At 39.0% G+C, this 26,257-nt stretch overlaps 2 long non-coding RNA genes across 14 annotated transcripts in view; one reads left to right on the plus strand and one right to left on the minus strand.

Annotated features, from left to right (window-relative positions):
• Positions 1–17,901, minus strand: part of LOC128783539 (uncharacterized) — an 85,529-nt gene extending 67,628 nt beyond the window's left edge. For 2 of the 11 annotated variants that reach the window (XR_008429197.1, XR_008429203.1), the window contains exons 1-8: positions 17,789–17,898; positions 16,288–16,407; positions 13,028–13,102; positions 10,412–10,482; positions 9,729–9,911; positions 7,377–7,603; positions 7,181–7,262; positions 6,971–7,014 (exon numbers count right to left, since the gene is read on the minus strand). This is a non-coding gene — a long non-coding RNA (uncharacterized LOC128783539). Of the gene's footprint in view, positions 1–6,970; positions 7,015–7,180; positions 7,263–7,376; positions 7,604–9,728; positions 9,912–10,411; positions 10,483–13,027; positions 13,103–16,287; positions 16,408–17,788 lie in introns of all 11 variants that reach the window. The other 9 variants (XR_008429199.1, XR_008429196.1, XR_008429198.1 and 6 more) reach the window with 7 other exon arrangements.
• LOC128783540 (uncharacterized) overlaps positions 1–26,257 on the plus strand; it is a 78,734-nt gene that overhangs the window by 32,324 nt on the left and 20,153 nt on the right. For all 3 annotated transcript variants that reach the window (XR_008429204.1, XR_008429205.1, XR_008429206.1), the window contains exon 3: positions 25,149–25,239. This is a non-coding gene — a long non-coding RNA (uncharacterized LOC128783540). The remainder of the gene's footprint in view (positions 1–25,148; positions 25,240–26,257) is intronic.

The following is a 26,257-nucleotide window of genomic DNA, read 5'->3' on the forward strand; positions in this document are numbered from 1 at the left end:
ATCTGTTACTGGGGAAGACATGATGGGGACAGAAGGGTTAATGCTGCCAGAGTACTTTTCCTGGCTCCTTTCTGGGCACCTGTTGCTGTTGCTTCTTGTGGAGAGACACGCAACGTACCTAAAATGAGAAGGTAGGGAGTGCTCTCTATTTTTTCATACACTCCAGAACATTGGTTCCCACTTTGTTTTGAGCAACAGATCATTATCAGCCCTCAGCAATTTTCAAAAGCCACCACACACCCATCTGATCAAACTTTTAATTGGAAACACTATTTAAAGCACAGTTATGGTTTAGCCAAACAGATGTTCAATTCACCATAGCCTTGGAGTCCACTAGGAATTTGCAGACAACAGCTTGGAAACCATTCCAGCTGTTGCAAAGGTACAATGATGTCTTCTACTCCATCCCTCGCTCCAGACCTTCTGGTTGCTGCATGAAATATTTCTGCTTCTTTATCTGATTTCCCCTGGGTGTAATTTTAGGGCTTGTGACTGCTCTGAGCTTCTGCAGTAGCAGCAAACTGGCATTTGCCATTGCCCACAGGTTTGTGAACAGTAGAAGTAAAACTGATCTGCACATCCATAATATTGCTACTGCTAGAAAAAGGGAAAAAAAAAAATCTACAAATTTAAGAAAATGAGAACAGTATATACTTGATTCATATTTAAAAATCTATCATCCATCAATGAGGACAACAAACTTATTTACAGATCCAGAATTATTTTAAGAAATTAACAGAAGCTGCTAAATATCCATCCAAACACCAGTAAGGTGGCTTGAGAGCCCTGGCTTCTCACAGCAGCAAGACCTTACCTATCACTTTAACAATGATATTCCAACCCTGTAGCACGCAGGAACTCCAAGTTCAAAACAAGTACTTTAAGCTCATTTGGGTTATGAAACTCTGAGAAAACAGGGAGAAAGAATCTTCTCTTCATTTTACAGCCCCTGCTGTTAAAAAGAACAGCTAGAAGTCCCTTCCTTCCTGAGTGGCACGACTGGTCACAGCCTGCTGGGCTCATGGTTTATGGGCTGATGGCTGCTGTTATCCAACAGCCACTGCCTCTCTCTGATGATGGATTCAGCTGAACAGAGGGGTCAGTGATATCTGACCACTGTGACAGCCACAGCTCCTGGATCACCACAGGTCCTGCTGTGAGATCCTTCTGCAGCTCTTCAGGGTCAACATTAGGTCTGCCTCCAGCTGTGAATATTTTCCTTTTATCATCTGCAATATTTACAATTGCACTTTTCCAGACTGTTTAGGAACAGGTGGACCAGCAAAGGTGCCAGTACAAACCTCTGTGAGAGGGCAGTGTAAAACTGCCCACTGGCCTCTATACTGTCCCTTATCTTCTAACCTTTTACTAATCCACAAAGAATTTTGACTCCTTACTTCATTTTGTTAACAGTCTTCAGTTACAGAAAATTTTAAAAACTTTTGGCTCACTTTTTCCTGTGCATCTGGAAATGACTCTTTCAAATAATTAGCAAAGCTCCAAACAAAACTATTTGTACAAAAGCCATGATAGTTTCTATTATACCTATCCATGTTCCTATAAACAGTATGCTTTATCACAATCACTGGCATTTTGTCTGTCATGGTAGCCTGATTTTTTTTCCATTAGTCCATGACCATCCTTAAGACCCTTTTTAAAACTAGGGTCACATTTGTTACTTTCCATTCCTCTATTATCAAGGCTAATTTAAGTACCAGATTACACAACACAGTTCATGGTTTGCTCACCAATTTAATTTCTGAATTTTTCTAGGACTACTGAATGAACAGCATTTATTGGGCAATTTATTAATGTATATTCAATCAATTTGATAAAAAACCTTTTATTGAGATATCAAATCTAACTATTCCCTATAAAAACAACTCTTATCCTGTCATAAACCTTGCCAGTGCAATGAGTTCAATTTCTTTCTGTAATGGCTTTGTCTTTCTCCTTAACCACAACTATCTTTTAATATCACCTCTCTTCTAGCAAAATTTACACTGGAAAAAGATGGGGTTTGGCTTTTAGAATTTTAGTCTATTGCATTTCAAAATCTTTTTGTTCTGCCTCATACTAGGTCTACACTTGCCAGAATTGTGCTCTTTTCTGCTTTGCTTGCTTGGATTTTATTTTTTAAAAAATGGTATTTATTTCTTGTAGCTTCTATTACTGCTGGATTGTGTTGGAAAAGTCTTATTTAATCATGTTAGAACTAGAAAACAAAGCCCCCGTGTATTTTTAATATTTATTTAAACTGTGTCTTTATTACTATACAATTCTTTTTTTAAACAAGACTGGAATTTAAAAAAAAAATATTTTAATCTTTTTTTTCTCCTACAAGTACGACAAACTTGAGTATGATATCTCACTACTGAATGGTTCTTCCAGTCATTTGTTGTATGTTGATCTAGACTAAATCAAGGGCTATCTTTCTCCTTCTGGATTCCCTATCTTGTTTGCTCAAAAATTAGTGCTCAATGATATCTAAATACACAGCCTGTGCATGATGGCCTAATGAGGCTTAACATTAAGTTTATCCAGTCTATACATATATAACCAAAAACTGTTGCTATGATCAAGCTTTTGGGTTGTACAGACTCTCCAGGCTCCCACAGTATTTCACAGCAATTGCCTCCAACTCACCAACTAGCCCAGAGCTCTTACTAAAGTTCTTCTACTCAGCCATAGAACCACACAAAAGTACATTTTGTGGTTTATTCTTTTGAAGTTAGACTATTGGACTATTATTTTCTTTGGTACATACTGCACCATTTGTCTGCACAGTCCAATCTACCATCTCTGTAATCAGCCAGGCACTCAACATTCCATCAGCTCTGTACAATCTAAACACTGACATTTCAGGGTGCCTTTAAAAGACAGAGTTACATGCAGACCCACTTACAGAAAGAGGGTGACACACCTGGGGAATTCCCAATTAATTAATCCTTACCGCTTTTCTGAAGACTCATTACTTTTGAAGCACAATGGAAGCACTGCATTATGAGATAGGAACATGCCAAGATACCAAATAAAAACTACTGTAGGTTCCTTTCCAACAGAGATCAAATGGCATTTGAAAAAAGGACTGATGAATGGCACAATTATGGTTATTCAAGATTTCTGTACCAAGAGTTGCTGTGTCAGGAAAGAAATACATGAAGTTTGCTACGAAAGTATAAGAAAACCTTCTGCATACACTGCAGACCTTTGTGATATTTGCATTTACTTCCTTATATGAGAAGGGAGAATCTGAGGAGAGGAGAGGAGAGGAGAGGAGAGGAGAGGAGAGGAGAGGAGAGGAGAGGAGAGGAGAGGAGAGGAGAGGAGAGGAGAGGAGAATGCTTTCAGGACACAATGGCAGTAGCTACAGACTTGAGTTTGACAGCTGAGAAGGCCTCTTGGGCTAGCATTTTTCCAACTGCAACTCACTTCTTTTCCTTTTGTGAGGCCTCTGGTTAGAGCACCTTCTTTCTGCATTAAATTATGATGTGGCATTAGGCACAACAGAATCCAACAGTTACGCTGCAGCATCCAGTGTATATTCATTCTTATTTATCTGTACTACCATAAATCTTGGAAGGCCTCACTTGGGCCACTTCGTATTACACCGGGCCATGAATAAATACACAGCAAAATGCAGATATGCTTAAATTTTACATAAAGAGACAACAGAGGGATTACGGCAGAGTCCAAATGCAATGACATGTACTACTGTGATAGGCATTGGCATTAATACACCTGCAATCTAACTGTTGTCTAGTTGGATTGCTCAAAGCTTCACAGTGCATAAAACTTTCAAGAAAAAAATTAGAGGGAAGATAGTGAACACTTCTGTTTATGAAGAAATCAACCAATACATGAGAGGCAGCTGAGGAGAAAATATTCAGTGTGGTCTGAAAATTTAATGACTGAATGATGAAAGTTGGCATCATATGTTGATCAAAACCAGAGTCAACCTCTTGATACTGAAGAAGAGGTATCAGATAGAAGTAGTCCTGATGACCCTTGAAAATAAAGACAGATAGCTTATCTTTATGGCTTTAAAATGAAGCAGGAAATTGAAAATAGCAAAGGAGTAGGTTTGGAAAATGGTATTAACAGTAGAACAGCACTTTGATAGCAAATGAGCAAGACAAGACTGCATTTTGTCAAGGCAAAGTAAAAGATTTTCTAGTAAAGACTTGATCCATGAAAAACCTGCTGACAGAGAAGAATGATCATCCTTTAAGGATTGGAAGAAGATTCCTAAAATGCAGGTTTACACTAGATTTTATGACAAAACAAAGAACAGCATGATGGTGTCATTCATAAAGGATCCAGAGAAATTTTGTGAGGGCATCAACCTAAATACAAAAAACCCTACTAACAAAAGACCAACAGTTATAACTGCAAATAAGGAACTGAGAACATGGCTGAAGAAAATTTTCATGCATTAAATCTGCTTAGGATTGGAAAAGAAGAGGTATTTGAAACACATGAAACATTGTTTTTCCTATAAATACTGTGACATGAGAAAATTCTTTCGTGTCACATTTATTGTGAACTTGTTACAGTTATCTATGCTACCATGTTTTGACTTTCAAGGGTTGAAGAAAAACAATGTTCCTGATGTTACAATGTGAGGAGTGCCTCATTCGACACAAATAAAGACATGCTACATTCAGGACAGTCACGATACAAGCAGACTGCAAACAGCAGTAGAGAAAGAGATCTCAAAGACTTACAGTTAACATGCTGAATGTTCAGGCACATTTCTTTGCTCTTCCTTCTCAGTGCACAGAAGGAAACTTATTCTGTTGCTGTAGTTTGGCATTTCAACTCTTGAGGATTCTCAAGAGTTGACAAAGTGTAGCTGTGCAGCAAATGTCCACTCCCTACATTCCAAAACATCATCTCCTTCTCTTGAAATCTATTTTCTTGCTTTGGTCCTGGTTTCAGTCATTTATAGCATCACAGCATGAGTTAAATGATAGAGATCATCAGATCAGGTACTCAACAACAGGGCTAAGCAGCAGTGAGTATTGAAGAGCTGGTTACAGAGTTCTTCCTCTTCTAAATACGTAGCAACACTGCTGCAGGCAGAACAGAGCTATGCCCCAACATTATCTCCCTCAAAGTACTGGGAAGTTTCACAGGAAGGGGAAGCAGTCACACCCAGGTGATCTGCCTCTCAGTGGTGCTGAGAGAAAAAATCAGACAGAGATGAAACATGCAGAGGATTCCTCATACCCAACTCACTGGCATGTCACTTTCCTCCCTTTCGTCCTCTGAAATTAGATCTGTTCTGAGGCACTCTGATCTAGAGTTTAGGGGGTTTTTTTTGCAATCATCTAATCTCATTCTGCTTTTCTTTCTTTCACTCAACATACTGCAAGTAAAAAATATATATGGCCAATATGATTAAAAGGTGAAAATGGCAAACATTTAGGTCTAAAAATTTTTAAAAGAAAATACACTGATCAGGATTTTTTTACGTAAAATGAAACATTCCGTGTTCTGAAACATTTCAGTTTCTGAAATGAAATCATGATTTCATTTCATATTGAAAATTTTCAATTTCATTTTATATTGCAAAATCTCAAAAGAGTTCAGGTTTTTAAATGAGAACTCTGAAAATATCCATCCCATAATTAACATAATAAAATTGTGGTTTGAGCACTGCTGAAGGTGATACATTTCAAAATCATTAAGTTTTGTGTTAGAACAAGAAATGATGGCTTCTGCTTGGCACTAATTTTATATAGCAACCCATTGTCTTCTCTTCTTAGTTGTAACCATCATCTTGAATCCCCAATTCATACTGTAATTCACAAGTAGTCACTGAGTCTTCTTTAACACTTCAAAGTTCTTCTACTCCTCTCCAGCAGAAGAAAACAAAAAACTTCAAGAAAAGTATTTCCTGAAAATTTTAAACTTAAATCTATCATATATTCGGTGCAATGAAAAATACCAGTAGCTATCCATTTATTTCTCCTCTCTGGTGCATTTTTCAAACCCATATTACCCCATGTTTTGGGGGTTTTTGTTTGTTGGGTTTTTGTTTTTTTTTTTTTTTTTTTTTTTTTTTTTTTGTTTGTTTGTTTGGTTTTTTGTTTGGTTTTTTTTTTTTTTTTTTTTTTTTTTTTTTTGACTGGACTCTCTAGTCTACTTCTGATCTGAGTCTGATTTCTCTTTTGGTCTTGCTATTTCTTCAAATTACTTTAATTTCATACTGCTCTTGTGCCAAACAATAAAAATAATCCTGTGCTCCTTAACCTTTACTCATCAATTTTTATCTGTGTCCTTGCTTCATAAAAAAGCATCTCTAATTGTCCTTACACACAATTCCTCCAGACATTTACCAGCCTCTTGGTAATTATCCACAAATTCAGTGGATTTCCAGTTCTTTTTTTTTTTTATTAAGAGACAGCTGAAAACATCCTTGAATTTAAATACCAGAAAGGAAATACAACATCATAAAAAAGGGCACAGAGTTTACAATGCCCCTTTTGTTATACAGGGAAAACACCTACATGTAGTTTTTGCTCATTTGTATATAAAAACAGGAGTCAAAGCAATGACTGTACCCATAACTACAAGAAAAGAACTTCCTCCTTAACCCAAGCATAGATATTTATAGCTATTTTTGGGTGAATCCACTGATATATGATATGGGTAATATGTAGTTCTTGCCTAAGACTATAGCTAATCAGCATGTATGATCAAATTCACTCACAATGCCAGCTCAGTTTAATTTAACCAAGGTACACTGACACAAATATAAGTGTATATTTATTAACATTTCAGTATTCAACCCAGCAAGACAATTACGTTAGTAAATCAGTTTGTAATATCTATACAAATATTAGTGGCATAAACAGTTTTTATAGATCCATAAATTTCAAAAAGTTTATCCATCAAAACACAGAGCAAGTCAGAGACACACCATTCTGAAAATAAAGAAAACAAACAGCTCTGAATTCCCTACCTAATTGCAGTAGGGAAGAACTTCAGGGTCCCATGGTGAATTACCTAAGAGTAATAAAATCCTTAATGGGTATACTGCATATATTTTCTAAAAAGAACTGAAGTAATTTGACAGAAGTCAAACCTCTTGATTCACATTTTTATCACTATTAGCTTCCCAACATCAGTAAAGATTAACTATTGAAAAAGTCAATCATTTTAATGTACTTACAGCTGAATTTTCTCATCATGTGACCAACTATCCACAAAGCCTCAGTGCCATTAAGAAGTTTTGCGGAATATAGTATTTGGTACTGCCAAAAAAACATAATTAAAAGAATACATGTAAATTATACTAATTTTCTAATTAGAAATGTTTAATGATTAATTCGCATCTAAAGTACAAGCAGGGGAAAAGCGGGACTTACATTATCCCAATAGGCAGGTTCCAGTACAATCAATGAGACAGTGACAGAATGCACAGTAAGGAGTCACAGTAGGGTCCTGATCTTGCAACTGAACTTTCACAAAAAGAACCCCGCACTACTGCAGAATCTCCTGAATTTCAATAGGGCCCTACCCACACATAATCAATTACAGAGTCTGCCTATGTGGGAGTAACAACAGCGAGAACAGGACCTGTTCCTCCACACACCTGCAAAAATACCAAGATTTAAAAAAAAATAAAATTAGTAACATGCAGCAAAACCTACTGATAGCCTGTTTTATTACAGCATTTAGCACATAATAAAGGAGTTCCATACCTCTTTAAGTTGCATATTTTTAATAGGAATTTTTTAGTTCCTTCTTTAAAGAATGTTGGCTTAAAATTGCTTATGAATTTTACATGTAGTGACAGCACATTAGGGAAGCTTTTACTGATATTACTTGAAATATAATTTTTTAATTATCACTTTCTAAAAATTAATTATCCTAGTTCCTTTGGTCTATTGTGCAAGTCACTTTTTAGTGCTTCAACTTTCTTAAAATCTGTCCCACAACATCCATTTTAGGGATGCAGCATAGGCCTGTGAATTTTTTGAGGTCTACATGACTGTGAAAGTATCTGACCACATATAGTAGCATCCATGACTGAAGTCTTCAAAAATACATAATGAAAAGAAGTTTAGAATTAGTAATTTTTAGACCAAAAAGTGGTAGCTTTTTAAAACAAAAAAATCCTTATGAAAAACTTTGCTAAGTTTAAGGACTTTGTGAACACCATTTAAAACACAGGAAGCACACAACTGTGTTAAACACCACCACTTTGCTGTTCATACAAAACTTAACATCCATTATTTGGCCTTACTCTTCTTATTAAAAACACATCTATGTTGGTCTTTAAAAGGAAAATGTTATCAATTACAGTATTTTTATATATTATAACCATTTAAAAGCTGGTTAGCCATAGGTTCCATTAATTAATATTTAACTGGTGACACTAGGCAAGACTACTGGTGATAAAGGTTTTAAGAACCAGTAGATCATAGAAACATGCAAAAAAACATTTATTTATTTATTTTATTTATTTATTACTTTAATACAGATAACTCTGCAGAAACAACAATACTTAAAAACAAATAAACAAAAAAGCTGGGACCAAATGAAAGGATTTGAGAATCTGACAACCCAAAATTTTCATAAAATGGAATGCAGTTTGTTTGAGGTTGGGTGTTTCTTGTTTGTTTGTTTGTTTGTTGTTTTGGGGTTTTTTTTGTTGGTTTTTTTTTTTTTTTTTTTTTTGGGTTGGGTTTTTTTGTGGGTTTTTTTTTTTTGTTTTGTTTTGGTTTTTTTTGTAATGACTAATTGTTCTCTACTTGGCTTTGATTTTGTGGGAAAAAAAAAAATTAAAATTACCAGAAAATGGAAAAGAGTATGACAAGCTTTTGTTCCTTGCTGCCAGGTTGATGGTTTTCAACTGGGCAAACAAAATTTGACAAAATTTCAAGACAGTTACCTTATGATACTGAACTGAAAGTGTTTCTTCTCATGTTACTTCTTTCAAATTTTACATTTCATATGGATGACTTTTAGGCTTGTTATTCTGAGAAATTCAACTGGTTTTAAATAACATGCTACAGCACTAAATTCTGTTTAAAGGGTGTTGTCTCTTGACCCCTGTCTAACATAACACAGAAAATTTAAAAATATTGTACATATGCCAAGTTAGTGTGCCTACCTGAGCCTGAACAGTGAGTGACACAGCACCTCTGGCACTTGTAATCTGCCCATTTCTCACTGACTGAGATGAATGGGCAGACAAGACCTTTCAGTATGATTTTGGTGACAAAAATCACACAGCTACATATTTAGCATTTCCTAAGTTGCAATGCAGTGTGGTAACTTGATGAAGCCAGATCCTAATACTGTTTTCTCTCCCTGTATCTAGCTCCACATCTTTCTTCACAAAGGAAGTTAATTGGAATACAATGCATATTTTCTGCACTGTTCCAAAAGAGTAGGTTGTAGGATGGGTCAGGGACACATAGCTGCAGTCTAAATTACCATCAGTTTCTGAAGAGAGCTGAAAACACAGTTTTACAATTTTGACAGCCTCAGAAATAGCTCAGAGCTAACATACAAGCAACGAAAGAAATGAAATCCTGAAGCTGTCTCAGCAGTTCCCTTCTCTGGCATGGACAAGAAAAACATTTTTCTAATCCAGGTATAGAAAACACCATATCATGGAATGATTCACAAGTGTTTTGGAAGATTAGAAGGCCCTGGCAGAACCAAGGATTTTTCATGACTAGCAGAAATAATGAAGTCTAGTTACCTACCTGCATGCTTACAGGTGCCACCAACACACTTGTGCTGAAGCTAGCCTGGCTGTTTTCCCATTCCCTTCTAAACAGATTTCTCTAAATTTCAGCTTCTGCTGTTTAGGAGAACAGGAGGCAGCTCACACTGTGGCCAGGTCTGAGCTACATTTGTTGACTGGCAGACCAACCAAGCATGCCGACCTGCAAGGCAACAGGTTGAACAGAACAGTAAATTTCTGAGTCCATGCTGCAGCTTTTTCTACCCCAGGGGCACTAATTTGAGTCCCTTCTCTACACACAGCCGCTAAATTTCATTCAAATTGCAGAAACTTGACTTTGTGACCTCTAACTCTATATCAAATGCAGCTGAAATTAAGCAGTGGATTGGAAAGTTATTAGGAGATAACATGATCCTATAATATATCCTGTTTTGCTCAGAACCTAGGCATGAAAACACTGTAGCATAATCACTGTGAAAATAATGATTTTTATGTCACTTACTGTTTTCATTCAGGAGTTACACCACAAAGTTGGATACAACAGAGCACAATTGTTACGCAGTGATAGCATAAATGAATCCAGAGAATGTTGACACTTTCAATAAAGCTGGATTCATTTTTCAAGGTGAACAAGGCCCTGAATACAGGTTGCTTCATAAAGGTGAAAATTGAACAGAAATAAAGTATTTTTTTTTAACTTACCACGACTATAACTCACTGTCCTTCATGGAGATCCCTGCTTCTCTTCCAACTCCATCCTGTCTTTCCTAAGGCTTAAAAAAAGTTCAACGATACACAGCTCAAAAAAACAGCCACATAAAGTCTAATCAGTCTATTCAGTATACCTGTACTTTTGTGGGTTTTTCAGTTGGGTTGATTGGTTTTTTTGGTTTTTTTTTTAGATTAAGCATAGTGATTTTTAAAGCATCACCTTAAAATCCTGATCTTACTGCCTGGATTCTGATATCCCAAATTAGGGAATAGTTTTTAATAATATGCAAAATCCAGTTCCTTTTCTATAAATAGCATCCCCAATGCTCTGTTTACCCTTTCTATTGATATTGCACTACATTTTTAACTTGTGTATTTCTCACTTAAAAGGCAAACTTGAACTCAAAGGGGTTTATTTATTGCTGGATTCCAGAATGAAGGAAGGAAATAAATTGGAAAAGTATAATGACCTCTCTAAAACTCCTGTAAAAAAGAAGAGAGACAAAGAATAATCAGTGTGAAAAAGTTAGTAGAAAACTGGATATTAGAGGAAATGTTAGCAGGACACAATAGGCATAAGAAGAGTCAGGGAAGTGAAAGTGATTCAGCCAAAAGGGGCTGGAACAAAAGAAACAAAGTTATATTCTAGGCAGGGTAGGGAAAACAAGCCTTTCAAAACAGTTTGACATTGGCCTACCTATTCTTCTGTCGAAGTGAAAGAATTACATCAATTCAAAAAATGCCTTAAGAAAACCTTAAAACCATTTAACTTTAAGCATTTGGAGTAGCTAAACTCTGCTCAGATAAGCAACTAGAGAAGTGCTTAAATTTGGAAGTCAATTTACATCCTATTGTTATTGTTCACTAGGTCTGTAGTATCAAAAACATATTCAAAACTGAGCCTCAGCTCCTTTCCCTAATAACAGTCAGACTCATACTTTGGTGTTGGTTGGCATCCAGCCCACTGGTTACCAGATAGGCAAATACAAGATTCAAAGGGACTAATGTGGTTTCAGGCTCTTCTCTCCCATACTCAAACAAGTATTTTTACTTAAGTGCAAGACTAACTCTTTGATGAAGAGAATGCAGATAGTTAAATGCTCAAAATTAATTCAAGAATCAGCTCTCTACAAGAAAACTAAAGAAAAAATGGCTGAGAAAGAACAAAGAAACAGATTGTTGAATCTGTATTAAAAATAAATGACCTCTGGGTTACATCTTAATGAACTGTGCCTGAAAACTGCTGCTTCTTTCTGGTTTAAGTATTAAACCTTGTTTTTAAAACATGAAATTGTAAAGAACCTTGGCAAAGGTTAAGTAAGTTTAGTGGTTGATAACAGTACTAAAGTAATTCTTAACACAGGGTATAGCTCAGATGTTGGCGTAAAAGGGCTCAGCATCTCTCTTGGCTATTTAAACATATTTGTGCTTCCAAATCCAGTATGGTAAACAGCTGACACAGGGTAAATATCCCATATTCCAAGAGAATAAACTGTAGAAATTGTAAGTCACTAACTGGGTTCTGTCCCTTTTACTCCTTACTCTACAATACAGTTACTAAAGGAAAACAAAAATTGAGCCATTTGTTGAGATACCAAAAAGGTCTGGGATATCTCTCAGCATTCTCTGAACTTCTGGTCACTGTAATCCATCACCTGAGCTATGGATCACCCTGTGCATCATTATTTTAAACTGTCACCTACCTAAATTATCAGGAAGTCAACAACAACACTTAACAACTATATTCTTACACAAGAAAGCCCCTGCTATCAATATTACATCCTTTATTTATATCTCTAAAAGAAAGGAAACGCTTCATTTTTAAGATCTATGCTTAATAAATCCATACATATAAAAATCATTACTTATTGATTCTTATGACTAGGATTAAGACCTGATTAAGGCAGTGAAATAAAAAGAGAAATAGTTCCTCTATATTCAGTCACCTTTTCACAAAATGGCTAAACAAAATAATGTTTTGTTCTTCCCAGGGGAATTATGAACACTGATAAAATTTTATAAATGCTGTGAAGTTCAGACTTCAAAATTTCCAGAAACTGGGAAATTAGAGAAGCAAATTAACATCTTGCATCTTTCAGTCTTAAAAGAAACAAATTGTACGGCAAAAGAGCAAACAAACTAATACTAGCTAAAAGCACTTTCAGATCCCCCACTCCTGCATTCATCTCAGTAGCATTTCATTTAGTTGAAGGCATTCACATCTGTAAAATTTAAACTTGAGTCTTTCAAACAGCTTCATATATCCTGAACATCACTCTTCTAAGTAGTGCTACTGATAAAAGTATTCATGTGAACAGAGTTAAGCACAGGACTAAGGCTAAAGAAAGTAATAGAGAAATTAACTAATGAATTCAGTGTACCACTAACAATTACTTTTGAAGTTAAGGACAGCAAGGAATAAAGCAAAGCTTGAAAAATTAACACCTGAAATATGGGGTGTGCAGGAAAAATTAAGTTATGGTCCCAGAAATTACGTGACAAAAATCTAACTTCAATACTTATAAAATAAAAGAATCAGTGCTATACAGGAAAAAATAATAGAGCATCCCTAACTTAATAGTCATGACAACCACGCTCTTTTCTCACCATTTGATGAGTCTTCTTCAGTTCATGGTTGAAGTTCATGGCTGCTGTGCAGAAGACCACTTGGCCACTCTCCTGCTGTAATTAATCCATGAATAAAAGAATTCAGGGCTTCAGTTTTCACAGATACCAAAGCAGAACTTTTCATAACCATTAAATCCACAAAAATAATAAAACGTTTAGAAGTTACAGTTAGACCATTTAGGCAAAACTTTACCACAGAACCTAAATTTAATACCAAATTCTTTATTAAATCCTCAGGGATACATTTGTTATTATGAGTCAGGCCTATAGATATGTTGGAGTCAATACTATAAGATGCTAACAAAATATAGAAATCCGACCTTTCGATGACTACACCACTAATCTTTATGCTATATTGAGTATTTTAGTGACTTAAAAAAATCTAAATGGAAGGTTTGCTATTGAAAAATCAGGAGGTAAAAGAAAAAAAGGTTGGTTTTATTTCTCATGTGGAAGTTCATAGGACATCTAATAAAGTATATGCATGTCCTAAGTCAGCACATACTTCTTGCAGTCCTTACAGTCTACAGAAGCATCCTTAGATCAGATTTATTCTGGCAAATTCAAAACTCTGCTTTCATTGTACAATAGCAAATACTGTCCACTGTAGCACTTTCTGGTTACAACCTCTATCATTGCAAACAGACTAAAATTGCAAAAGCAATGAATTCCAAATCCTGTATTTGTCAGGGTAAATTAGAGACTGAATGGCTACAACAGAAAGCAAAACACACATGAAGGAGGATGCTCAACTATAGTTACTAGGTTATTAAACTGAAACTTTAAACTTCAAGTGATACGAAATTTACAGGGGAGGCCTGAAGGGAGGCTTAGATGAACCTATAACAAGAATCTAGAAGGCTGGATGATCATCAGGGGCAAGGCAGGGCTCAAATTAGAAAAATAAGTAGGAAAAAAAATCAAATTTCCACTGGCTGTATGTCCATATACAATACAAACACTGAATACCAAAACAATATGTAGGTGTGTAATTATTATAATCATGTGTGTGTACCTTGGTGCCCCCCAATTGGTCTAACTTAGCTAGGAACTTTCTAGATGAAATACAATAATGTGCAAGAGCCCAGGCAAGCCAGATAATCTAACTAAAAAGTTACACAGTAATGACACAATGCCAGTTTTCATTACTACAAATTCCTCTAATCCCCATAGTTGTAAAATAAATCTTAAAAACACATAGCAAGGTAATTTGTAAATGCATGCCTGAGCCAGAAGACAGCCTCCAGCTTTCTAACCATCCCTAGCTATGAGCTTCTGTGTCATTTCAAGACAAGTGCCTTGCTTTGGTTTTGCCACCTCTCAACTGGATCTAAGCAATCCAGTATATCCAAGCACAAAGCCTGCTGCATATAGGAAACTCCAAGTACAGGAAGCTGGGGGGGGGATGTCATCTTAGCAATGTAGGTTATTATAAGCCCTTCTTTACACTGCTTTTCTCTAGACTTTTAATTTACAAATTCAGGGGCTCAGGATTCTCCAGGGCATAAACTCAGGATGACTAAAGTGCCTTCCAGGTCTCTTGACTAGATCCAGTCAGCAACAGTTTCGCTTGTCTGACCTATAAGAGGACCTATGCAAGAAGTGGTGAAAAAAAGCTGAAAGTTCTACAGACAGAACTTTCTCAGGGTCAATGAAAGCCTTATGAATGAAACTGCCTAAGAACTAAGGGCCATCAGAAATCTAACTACACCTTGCTTGAAGAACAAAACACATTACTTCAACCTTACCTCACTAACATAAAGACATAATGTGTATGGAAGAAAAGACAGATACAATAAACCGAAAACATTCAATTGCACATGCTCCTTCCCTTGGTAACAAAAGAGCAGATAATATGACAAATGCTGGTCATGTCACTTCTTACTGCATGAGGATTCTCTGACAATTTAATGGCACTCTCTGAGGAGAAGAACCTGTAATGCAGGACAGGCACTATGAGGTGGTGTTCAGATAGTGCTGTAATGAGAACTGCATGAAGAAAGGAGTTGATTATAGAAACTGCAGCTTAACCTCATATCTGCTTCCACAGCAGATAAGACATCCACCACTCTGATGAGTCCAATTTGTTTGGGATGGAAATTTGATCTAAAATATTTACATTTTTTTTGGTGAGGCTCAAAATCCCTTTCTTTTCCTTCTGTCCTCAGCTGTGTTCCTGCTGTGACTTTTTGGCTTGGCTAGTCATTGAGGAAACACACTGATGATCCTTTCCCAGATGCTACAGCTAAAGAATGCAGTAGCCACCTCCTCTTCATGGATTTTTACACTACAGCAATTGCCTTTCTCACTTGTTCTAATTCTCAGTTAAATATTTACTCATTCTGACCAACAAATTATTGTAATTGTGCACTATTTAAGAGATATGGATAGAAGGTGTAAACTAAGACTATCACATTAGGTTTAAGCTTTATGCAGTCCTAAGTAATTCTGAGAATAATGAATGTGTAATGTCACTATTAGCTTTGTAAGTCTGAAACACAAGAGCATAATAATAAAGAGAGCTACTCATAATAATATACATTTCAGACTGTGCAGAACTGGGGCCTATGTGCATTAAGAATGGAATCTGAGAGCAAGTACTAGATATTAGGGAATGTAAAAATTTCACTTTCATTAAAAACCTTAATGAAATCTTAGGAATTATATCTGAAAGTAGTGTCCTATTCGTATTAAAGAATACCATGCATCACAGAAACAGTGAATCACAGAATATTGACATACTATTTTCTACATCTTATTTTTATATTAAGGTTGGAAAAATGGGTGAAAAACAATAACTAGAAATGTTTTAGGGCAAAACTATACATAATATAAGTACAGAGAAATGGTATCAGCAACACCATAATTTTATATTTTTCTTTACTGTTTTCACTGCTATTTCTACTGCAAAGTTTTCTCTTCACAGGCACATAACCTTCAGGAAAAAAAATAGAAAATATGTACTATCATTCTTTTCAGTTGAAAGACATACTTATCAAAAATTTTGCTCAGAGTAATTTTAATAAAAGAGCAAAAAAAAGTAAATATACTGCAAATAATTTATATTTCCTCCTTTTTAATAGAATGGCTTTACAATCTGAAGTTTTATTATCTGGCTCATTTTCACCGAGAACCTGGTTTTAAAAAATTAGGAATCAATATCTTTAGCAGCACCAAACTTCAATTCAGAGGAAACTATAATAACATAAATACATAATATTAGCTATGTGATTACTTACATGTTGCATCGCACTACTTTTTTCCTTAAGGAGCTCCAGAATTACATACTCTCTGAGCAGCAGTAGTTTTTGTAGCCATGATGGTCTAGGTTTTTGAGCCCAAAAGCTTGGTTTTTTGTACTGTGGCGGTGATTAAAAAAAAAAAAAAAAAAAAAAAAAAAAAAAAAAAAAAAAAAAGCGAGAGAAATTACCTCTCCCTTTCAAAACTCGTTCTGCTTATATTTTGTCAGTGCAGCTCTAGCAGGGAGCAGTGGAATCATGAAAAGCATTAGGCCCTGAGCCTGCTAGCGCTCGTCTGCCAGCAGTCCAACCGAGTTCAAGAGGACTTGCTCACAGACGTGAAGGGAAGATTTTGAAAGTCAGTGGGAACAGAGCTCCCAGACTCCCATTATGTACTTCTGAAAAATCTTCCCTTAAGTAATGAGAACAACAGTTTGCAGGTCTGAGGCCCCTGCTTTCCTTTCCCTTTCTAAAAAGTTCATCAGATTAGGAAAAGAACCCAAAACATTGAACACAGAAAGCTCGAGGAGCGGCTGGCAGGGATGCGCTGGGTCTCCCAGCCGAGGCAGAGTCCGCGGAGCTCCCAGGGAAGGACCCTTCATGAGGCACAAGTCAAGTGCAGGCTGCGAGTGGCTCGGGCGGCACTATAGCCTGCCTTCCCCCCGCGGCTTTCGGCAGCTCGCTAACTTCCATCTCGGCTTCCCCATCCCTGAAACGCGGGTGGGAGCACTAACCCGGCCATCAGGTATCTTACGATCAGTCACAGCTTGGGGCGGAGGGGAGGATGCGGCGTGAAAATGAAAGTTCGCCTTCTCTCCGAGCGCTTTGCGCGCAGCCGAGGCGGGAGCGCTGCCCGAGTTGAACCTCGCTCCGTGAAGTTCCTCCGAGAGGGCTTTTTTGCGTTTTCTTTTCTTTTTTTTTTTTTTTTTTTTTTTTTTTTTTGGTGTGGGGTATTTTAGTTGGTTTGGGGTTTGGTTTGGTTTTCTTTTTGTGTTTTTTGTTTTGGTTTTCTTTTTTTTTTTTTTTTTTGCAATGACCAGTATAGCGCGCTCCGGGCCCGCTCTGTCCCGGGATGAGCCCACACAGCCCCGCTCCGCCGCTCAGGGGCTGCTCGCAAGCCCGGTCGGGGAGCGCCCCGGGGCGCTGCCGCCCGGAGCCGGTGCGGCGGCAAGAGGGGGATGGGGAGCGGCGGCTGCCAGTCGGGATCGCGATCGGGATCGGGCCCGCGCGCTGCGGGCAAGCGCCGAGCGCTCCGAACCCTCCTCTGGCTGCGGAGGGGTGCGCGGCCATGGTGGGGGACAAGGGGGGTCGGGCTGCAACCTGAGCGCAGCGGGAGCCGCGGGGGTCTTTGGAGGCGCGGGGGGGGAGGCGCTGTTCATATTTTCCTCAGGTCCTCTTGGCGCACATCCCCCTCCCCCAGCCGGGCTTCCTTTCCCTACCTTCCCAAAATCCGCTGTCGTGCCCCCCTATCCACCCCCCTCCCTTCCACCGGCGCCTTTACCTTGACAAGTTCGCGGGGCCAGCGGAGGTCTCGCTCCCCCTCTCTCTCTCTCTCTCTCTCGCTCCCTCTCTCCCACACACATCTCTAACGCGCCACCTCTCCCCCGCGGGCCCGGGCTCCGGGTGACATTTCCCTCTCTCTCTCTCTCCCTCCCTCCTTCCCTCTCTTCCCCCCCCGCCCCCCCTTTCCCCATTAGCGGCGGTTGGGTCGGGAGCGCGCGGTGAGCGGGGAGGGCGTGGAGCGCGCGCGCGGGCGGCGGGAGCGGGGGGGGGAGGGGCGGCATTGACAGCGAGCGCCGTGTCCGTGCGGCGCTGCCGCCTCAGCCCCCGCGCGCCCCCCCCCCGTTCCCGGCATGCCCCGGGGCGGCGGGGCTGGCGCTAACGAATTTGAATGAAGAGCCCTCCGCTCTTTCGGCGCCATTTTCGAGTGATGCCCGATCGCATCGCTGCTACCGCCGCCGCGGGGGAGGCGCGGGGGCCGCCCGCCCTCCCGCCCCGCGAAACTCACCTCCTTTCCCCTCCGCTACCCCGCTTCCACCCTCACCGTCGCGCTTCGGAGTGGTTGCCGCCGCTGCCGCCGCCGGCACAGGCGGTAAGAGCCGGAGGGACCGGGCGCGGCTGGGGCAGAGGGAGCTGGGCGGGCGGGGGAAGAGCGTCTTTGGAAAATGGGGGCAACATGCACCCCGCCGCCGGGAAAAGTCACCTCGAAAGCCCGGCGGGCAGCGGGCCGGGAGGCGGCGGCAGGTCCTGGGCGGATCTGTCACTCGCTTCCCTCAGCCTCAGCAGTCGGGAGCGGCCGTCTCCTCCGGCAGGTAACCCCGCTTGCTCCCCGGGCCGGCACCGCGCCCAGGCGGGGATCCCGGGAGCGCCGCTTACACCCGGCCCGGGGAGAGCGGCGCGGAGGCTGGCGGGGGGGCGGGCGGGAGCCGCGGGACAGCCGGAGCTCCAGAGGGTCCCGGTGCCCCGCGCTCCCTGGACACGATAGGACAGGCTTCCCCTCGTCTCCTCTCCGGTCCATACCACCCCCCCCGCCAGCGGATCCCTCCCTCCCGCCTTGTTTCCCCCCCGCTCCCCCGCCCCCCGTTCTCCGCCGTGGAAATTTCGGGGCAGCGCCCGGGACACGGAGGCTCCTGCTTCCCGGCTCTGCAGCAGCAGCCGCCAGGATGACTTCCACACATACATGCACATCTCCCTTTCTCGCCCGCCGCCCCCAACCCCCCCCTCCGCCTCCTCCTTCCTCTCTCCCCGTGTTTTCGTAAGCTGGATTAATGCCCCTTCGCTCTTTCTCTTCCCTTTCCCTTCTCCCTTCGCACCCCCCCCCCCCACCCCAAAAAAATATATAGAGGACAACCTTCGGGGTTTTTTTCTCCGTTTGTTTCCTCTCCATGTTAGCAGATTAACTTCTCCGTTTAAGCGCTTTCTCCACCTCCCACTCAATCGCTTAATTTCCCGTGTCGCGATATGGAGCCGCCTTTTGCAGGAGCCCGGGTGACGGTCGTGCTGCCACATGCTGTCACATTTATCATCTCTGCCCCTTTGGGTATTAACGAATGACCAAAGTGCTCTTCATCCCCTATTGCACAGAGCTATTTTTTCCCCCCTCGTAGCGTTAAAACGCGAGTTTCCTTCCTGGACTGGAGGGGGGGAAACATAATCCGAGACCATTTGAATCGTGCCAGCTATTTGTAGGTGTTTTTCCTCTCCTCCCACACACCCCAAAACCGAGTAAATACCCTCCCCATAGATAGCCCAGCCTAATGCTGTGATCAGAGCTGGCCATTCACCTCCTCTTCTCCGCCTACAAAATTCTCTGTCTCTGTCACCCGGGTCGCTATTTGTCATTGGCTTAGCTATTTTTTGGTGGTTGTTTCTATGTCATTTCTCGGTGGCCAGCAGCTCTCGGTCTCTCGTAGCTGTATGAACGCGATCGTGCTTATTGTGATAGGCGCCGAGATCTCTCGCAGCCTGTGCGCTGGGCGATTCCCCCTCCGCACACACACATACACACATAATATGTGACACGGTGCCTTTTTCTCCACGACGCCGTTTAACCCCCTCGGGGCCGGCTCTGGCGTGGGCGCTCGCGTTTCGGAGTTGCGCACACAGGCTCACAAGGCATCTTTTTGTGGCGGGAGCGCTGGCGGGGACAGCACCGTGCGGCGGGGCCGGCAGGGAGCTCGGGCGCTGCCAGGCCAGCGGGCGCCTTCCCAGCCACAATTTCTAAGCGTTACTTTTTATTCCTCTTCCTACTTCCCTCTTCACTTTCGGCCGCCCGACCTTTTTTTTTTTTAATCATTATTATTTAATTTTTTTTTTTCCGGAGGCAGGAAGGCGTATGGATATTTTCCCCGATGCCGTGTGAGCGGCGGGCGCCCGGGGCTGCCGTCGAGCTGGCGGGCGCGCAGGATGCGCAGCGAATGCAGCATCGGGCCCCCCGTTAAGGCGCCCGTTCAGCGGAGGCTGGACCGGCTGCTGCCCCCCCTGGTTGCCTGCGGGGACGCGGGGCTGGGGCTGCGAGGTTGGACCGGGTCACAGCCTTTCCCCGCTCCTCTTCCTCCCCCACCCCACGCTGCTCCCCCCCCCCGTCCCCCCGCTACCCCCCCGCGCATCCCTCCGTGGCGTTCAAAGCCAGAAGCGGCCGCCTTGCGCTTAGCACCCCGGCCACCGAAAATAACGAGTTAACCGAGGGACGTAGGAGGGACATAGAGAAGAGTTGGGGTGCAGAAGTCCTGTACAAAAGATTTCTGTGTACATGGCTGAGAGCGTGTAGTCTTAAAGTGAAATGCAAAACTTAGCGTTTCCAGCATGGCAACTGGATTGTGATTCAAGGTATTTTCTGTGCAATGCAGAAATCCAACAGTTCAAGGAGTTTTTCTGTTTCAAATCCCTAGTTACCCTGGATTCTTTTAATCCAGTATGTAAATTACACTTTTTCAGTTATTTTTTTCTTAGGAATAGCTGCTTAGTTTGTCTCCGCAATTCATACCTTTGTGCCCTGATAGAAAATTCCACTTAATCCTTGAATTTGAGATACTAGTAAGATCCTATTGAGATTTAGCACTCATTTCTTTAGCTCTGCATCATTACTTTCAGAGTGTTTTCAGAAATGTTTTTGACAGTCAGTGTGGGAATGTGCACAAAGCTGTTTCACTGTAGCTGTGTATACTTTGAAATATCACAATTTGAAGAGATTTACACTACTTCGCTGTGGAAGTGCACTCACAAATACTGACTTTCACTTTCAGTGAAATAACTGTCCTGACTCATAGCTAATTTACAAAAAAAACCCCTGTAATTCAGTATTGTACAGGTGCGTGTGCATTTTTCCCCACTAGTCATGTTCAATAGCATGCAATTTATACCTGTTTTTCATTTTAATTAAAATCTGTGCTTAGCACGTATTTGACTACATGAAACAACTGTTCTTTTAAGCTTTCTTATTTCTCAGCTGCACTGTTCTCATATTTTACAATTACATAAAGGTGGGTGTGGCTAAAATGAAAGCAGTAAGCAATCTGATATGAATATCTAGTGTATTTTAAGTAACTTTTCCTTTCTTATATTTGATGTACTCCTTATTTTGAGATATTTAGGGGGAAAAAATCATGTAGCTTAAATAGACCCTTGTAGAGTTGCTTGCATTTTTTACCTCAGTTAAAATGTCAAACATTAACTGGGATTACTTGGCACTGGAAAAGTTACATTTGGAGGAAATATCAATTGAACTTGAACATCTAAATGTATATATTTATATTTTATCAATAAGTGAAAGCTAAAGTTCTATGCTTAATTAAACCTTGCTTAGGTATAACATGTAGCATAGTGTGTGTATTTTTTAAAATTTTTTTTCCTTTGTTTCTTTTGAGTCTAATCCTTTATCTTGATTCTTAGGAAAAACATCGAAATAAGCTTCATTTGGTTTGGTTTTTTTTTTTTTCTTTCTTTTTTGCCTCTAAAGTTTTACTGAAAGTTTTGAAGATGTACCCTCTCATTTTATAGATATAAATCTACTGAAGCTGGAAGTAACTCTTGAGAATTCTTAATGTTCAGAAATAACAGTAATTTGAAAGTATGACTGTATATCTGTGTGACCTTTTAATGTGTTAGGCTAATACTTCATAGAAAGCTTATTGTAGTAACATTTTAAAGGCAGACTACATATACGATACCAAGGTATCATAGGGTTCTTTTTCTGTTTAGTTCATTGTTTTTTTTTTTTTTTTTATCCTTAGCTTCTGGAATTCTGAATCTATTACTATTCCATCCAAAATGTAATGTCATGGAAGGAAAAATATATTGGAGTCTTTAATTCCTTAATTATTTTTATGACTAATAAGTCAAATTCTGCAGTGAAGTACAACTGGAACTGCATACAAACTACCTGGGTCTGTATACCCTGCCTGTGAACACTGTGTGAAGATGCACATCTCGCCCATCTTGAGTGTCAGAAGCCATCCTAACAGGTGTATCACTGCTTTTCTGATACACTTTTACACATGTAAAAGCAGATGAGCTTTCTTTACAGGAAAAGTAGCCACAGATCAGTTAGGGGTACTCTTACAGGACCTTACTATAAGTTTTGTTATTTGCTCTGGGGAGCAATTAATTACTGAATATGTAAGGGAGACCCAAGAAGCTTATCACTGTATTCTACGAATATGCTGTAGGTATTCTGCTTTGTAGATGCAGTCATCCACCCACACCCAAAGGCCCATTGCAAGTTATTTGAGTAATTCACATTCATTACAAACTGTCAAGGGTAGAGCATATCTTGGATTAGTTTTGACTGTGAAAGAAATAGAGAATGAAATTGTAGACTTTTCTGTAAAAACAAAAATATTTTTGTCAGAAAGTTTTTTAAACTAAAAATAACTTCGTGTACACCAGTAAGTGTTCTCCACAGATATTTTTCACCTATTTATTATTATAAGTTCTAAACACTTAATATCCAACACTGGAACCTGATCTCAAAAAATTGTGTTTTCTATTATCAGTAATACTTGGAAAATTTTGTTTGAACAGGCTGCCCAAATTGTTTTTGAACTTTAATCCCCTGTGGCTCTTCTCACAGCCATCTATTTTTTTAACAGAGCTAGTAATGTATTTTAAAGATAGAAAAAAAAAAAAAGTTGATTTGCCCCTCAAATAGAAAGGGGACATGAGACAGAGTAGAGAGGTGTACCTACAGATTTGCAGTAACCTATTTTATTCAGTGAAAATATTGCTTTGCAGGGTTTTTTTGTGCTTTATTGGCAGGAGTTATGTAGAATTTTTAGGTTACTGGTGTATTAATACATAAGTTGGATTTCAAAAGGAAATCTCTTTATTGAAAAATGTCTTCATTGTGGATACTGGACAATTTCAGAAATATTCAGAGTAAGCTAGGTATAAAAATTTCTGCCTATAAGGGTGTAAGGCATGTCTGTACTGATTATTTTTTAACCCTTTCCTGTAAGTTTTTAAAACACTTATTCTAATGACGAAACTTTGGGATACAGTTAATATTACCACAATTGAAGAATAGTTCTGATCTTAGCTTTGAATACTGTGTGAGAACTGTCGAAGATTTGGATGCATGTTAGAGAAGGGAGCACAACTTGAGCTCTAGTCCAGCTAACACTTAAATTTGGTCAATTTTTATTCTAATATTTGCATATAATAATATTTTTAGTGCATCATTGAAACAACAAAAAAAATCTTTTTACAGAGAATGCTAAATTTTTAAACTTTATCTAATTCTTAACACTTTTCCAGAGCTCGATAATGGACAGTTGCTACTGTATAAGGATGACATCACACATACACATTTATTACCATATGCACACAACAACAGCAAATGTAAATTATGTACATTTAGCTTTTATTTTGTTAAAGGTTTCCCAAGATAACTCCTAAAACTGAAGGTGATATTGTTATATTGCTTAAAACTGAAAGATAGGAGTGACTTTCAGTGATCGTTATTAATGTCTAAAGGAAACCACTGTTAGAAATAGGACCCCCCTACCCCGTGACTATTTAGTTTGTTTTCAGACACTGTAGTGAGAGAATCTGCAGTAAATAGGTTATTAACAAACTTTTCAGCATTGAATCTGGTTACAACTAATTATTTTATTTAGCATGAACTGAAATTCTCTTGAAGATTTGGTCTGAGAAAAAGATAATTACACATCGTATAGGGCTTAGGCATGCATTTTCATTTTAAATGGCTTTATGTAAGTCCAGTTTCAATATAATTTTCACGTATGTTAAATCTCAATATAAGCACAGAGGGGGACCACAACTTTGGTGGGTTTGGTTTAAGAACAAAAACTTTTTTTTAAAAGGTGAAATAGATGATGTGTGGAATACACAAAGATACAAACTCCTTTTTCTTGTTTAAGCATGGTGATTATTATAAGTTCATAGCTGTGAGGGGGGTTGTAGTATTTTCTGGAATACTCTCAAAGAAAAAACAACAAATTTATGGATTTATAAGCAGGTGACCTGCTCTAGGCATCAGCTGTTCATTTATTAGGCATAGGATGTGTCTTGTTATGATGTCTACAATGAAAAGTTCAAATAAAGTCAAAACAGATTTAAGGTTTTGTCTTTGTGAATGCAGTATTTTCTCCAGTAGCTATTTGGCTATATTTATTGCATCTGTCAAGTTATCCTTTGTTCTTACCTGATCAGGGCTGCTATTTTTTTTTTTTTATTTTTTTTTTAACTCTTAAAATTTTATTTCATCTCTCAGAATGTATTATATGAGTGTAGTTTTTCCATTATATGTTTTAAAATAGCTAATATTTATAGGCTGAATTTTAAAAAAGGCAATAATAAATGCTAAAAAAAAAATCAAATTCTTTAAAGTGAAACACTAGAATTTAAATACTTAACAGTCAATAGCATATCTTAGGAAATATGGACATATGACAGCAGTAATCACACATCCATTAAGTAGTTTACTTACTAAAAAACTTACCTGTTTGCTTGTTTGAGGGTGGAGGGAGGGATTAGTAGTGTAGGGAAGGGAGAACAACACCCCTTACTCTGGTTTTTTTTTCCTTTTTTTTTTTTTTCCTTTTTTTTTTTTTTTTTCCTCCTCCTTCCTCTTGCTTTCATCTTAAATGCTGTGGGTAGAATGAAAGCAGAAACATGCTAATCTGATTTGTTTCAGGAGGCTTCTGATAATAAAGAGGCATATCACAGGTGTTCCTAATCAAGTCAGTTTGGTTTAAAAAAAAAAGTATTTTTAAAATTAGGATTTCCTGTAACATAGACAATGCGAGGGTCAAGCTGATGACCTACATCTATGTTTGGGGATCAACCATGAAACTGTGGGTGTTGGAAATATGTTATAATACATGACATTTTTATTGCAGGTTTTGACCTTTCAATAGAGAGCTGATTTTGGAGAATGGCTTACTCCTGTGATTGAAAAAGTCTCTGGAAGGTTGATGGAGCATGAGCATGGTATATATTATATTAACATTTCTCTTATTACATATGTTCTTTATTTAAAAAAAATGTACACAGTAGTTTAACTTATTCAGAGTATTCAAAATAGGCCAGTTCTAATGGGATTGTTCAAGAATTTATTATTTGTTAAAATAATTCTTCTTTACACTTCTCCTGTAAAATTATAAAACACTAAGTAAAAGTATTAACACAGGCTGTGCTCAGAAGGAAATGAAGTGGCCAAAAATATGTATAAAAAGCTGAGTTTGTAACAGCCTTGATCCATTTGAGCTATATAAATTCTCCTTATAGTATTGTTCTCATATTTCTGTCTTGGGAATTACTCCAACTGAAATGTTGCTAATCCAAAAACAAAGTATGGATGATATAAAAAAATTATTTTTCAATAACTTTTTTTTTTGGGAGGGTGTGTTAAAGAATATAATAGAATAGAGGGCTAGCTTAATGTATTTCCATGTAGTGTGTAAAATTTGGTTTTAAAGGCATTAATAAACTAGCTACCTGACAAGCAAAGAAGCAGAAAATAGGAAAAAAAGAATAGGTTTTCAGATCCCTCCATCTGTACCAGAATATTCAGAAATTTTATCTATCTTATTTGTTGGCAAACAGATATTATATAGCAAAACACTGAACAATTAAGAGGAATTAATATGGACTGTGCTACACTCATATTGCAAGTCCTGCTTTGCACTAGAAGTACTCATTCGGCTGAAACTGAGAAATCCATTCAGAGTAATCATAACCTATCTACTCATATGCGAGTAGTCTTAACTAACCATTTACACAGACAATTGAAATGAAAATGGTTACTGGTTTTGGATTGAGTAAATTTGTTTAAATACAAAATGGAATAGTAAAATCTGTAAGACTTTATCTTCAGCAGAACATATTACAGTATAACAAATTTTATGAACATGTTGTGACTTTAGCAATTCTAGCTTTCAGCTGGAATTCAATTTTTATCCTTAATCAAATCTGTCTGTCTTCAAGAACACTTTTTCTTTGTAGGAAG

This window comes from Vidua chalybeata, chromosome 2 (genome assembly GCF_026979565.1).
Source record: "Vidua chalybeata isolate OUT-0048 chromosome 2, bVidCha1 merged haplotype, whole genome shotgun sequence".
Taxonomy (NCBI): Eukaryota; Metazoa; Chordata; class Aves; order Passeriformes; family Viduidae; genus Vidua; species Vidua chalybeata.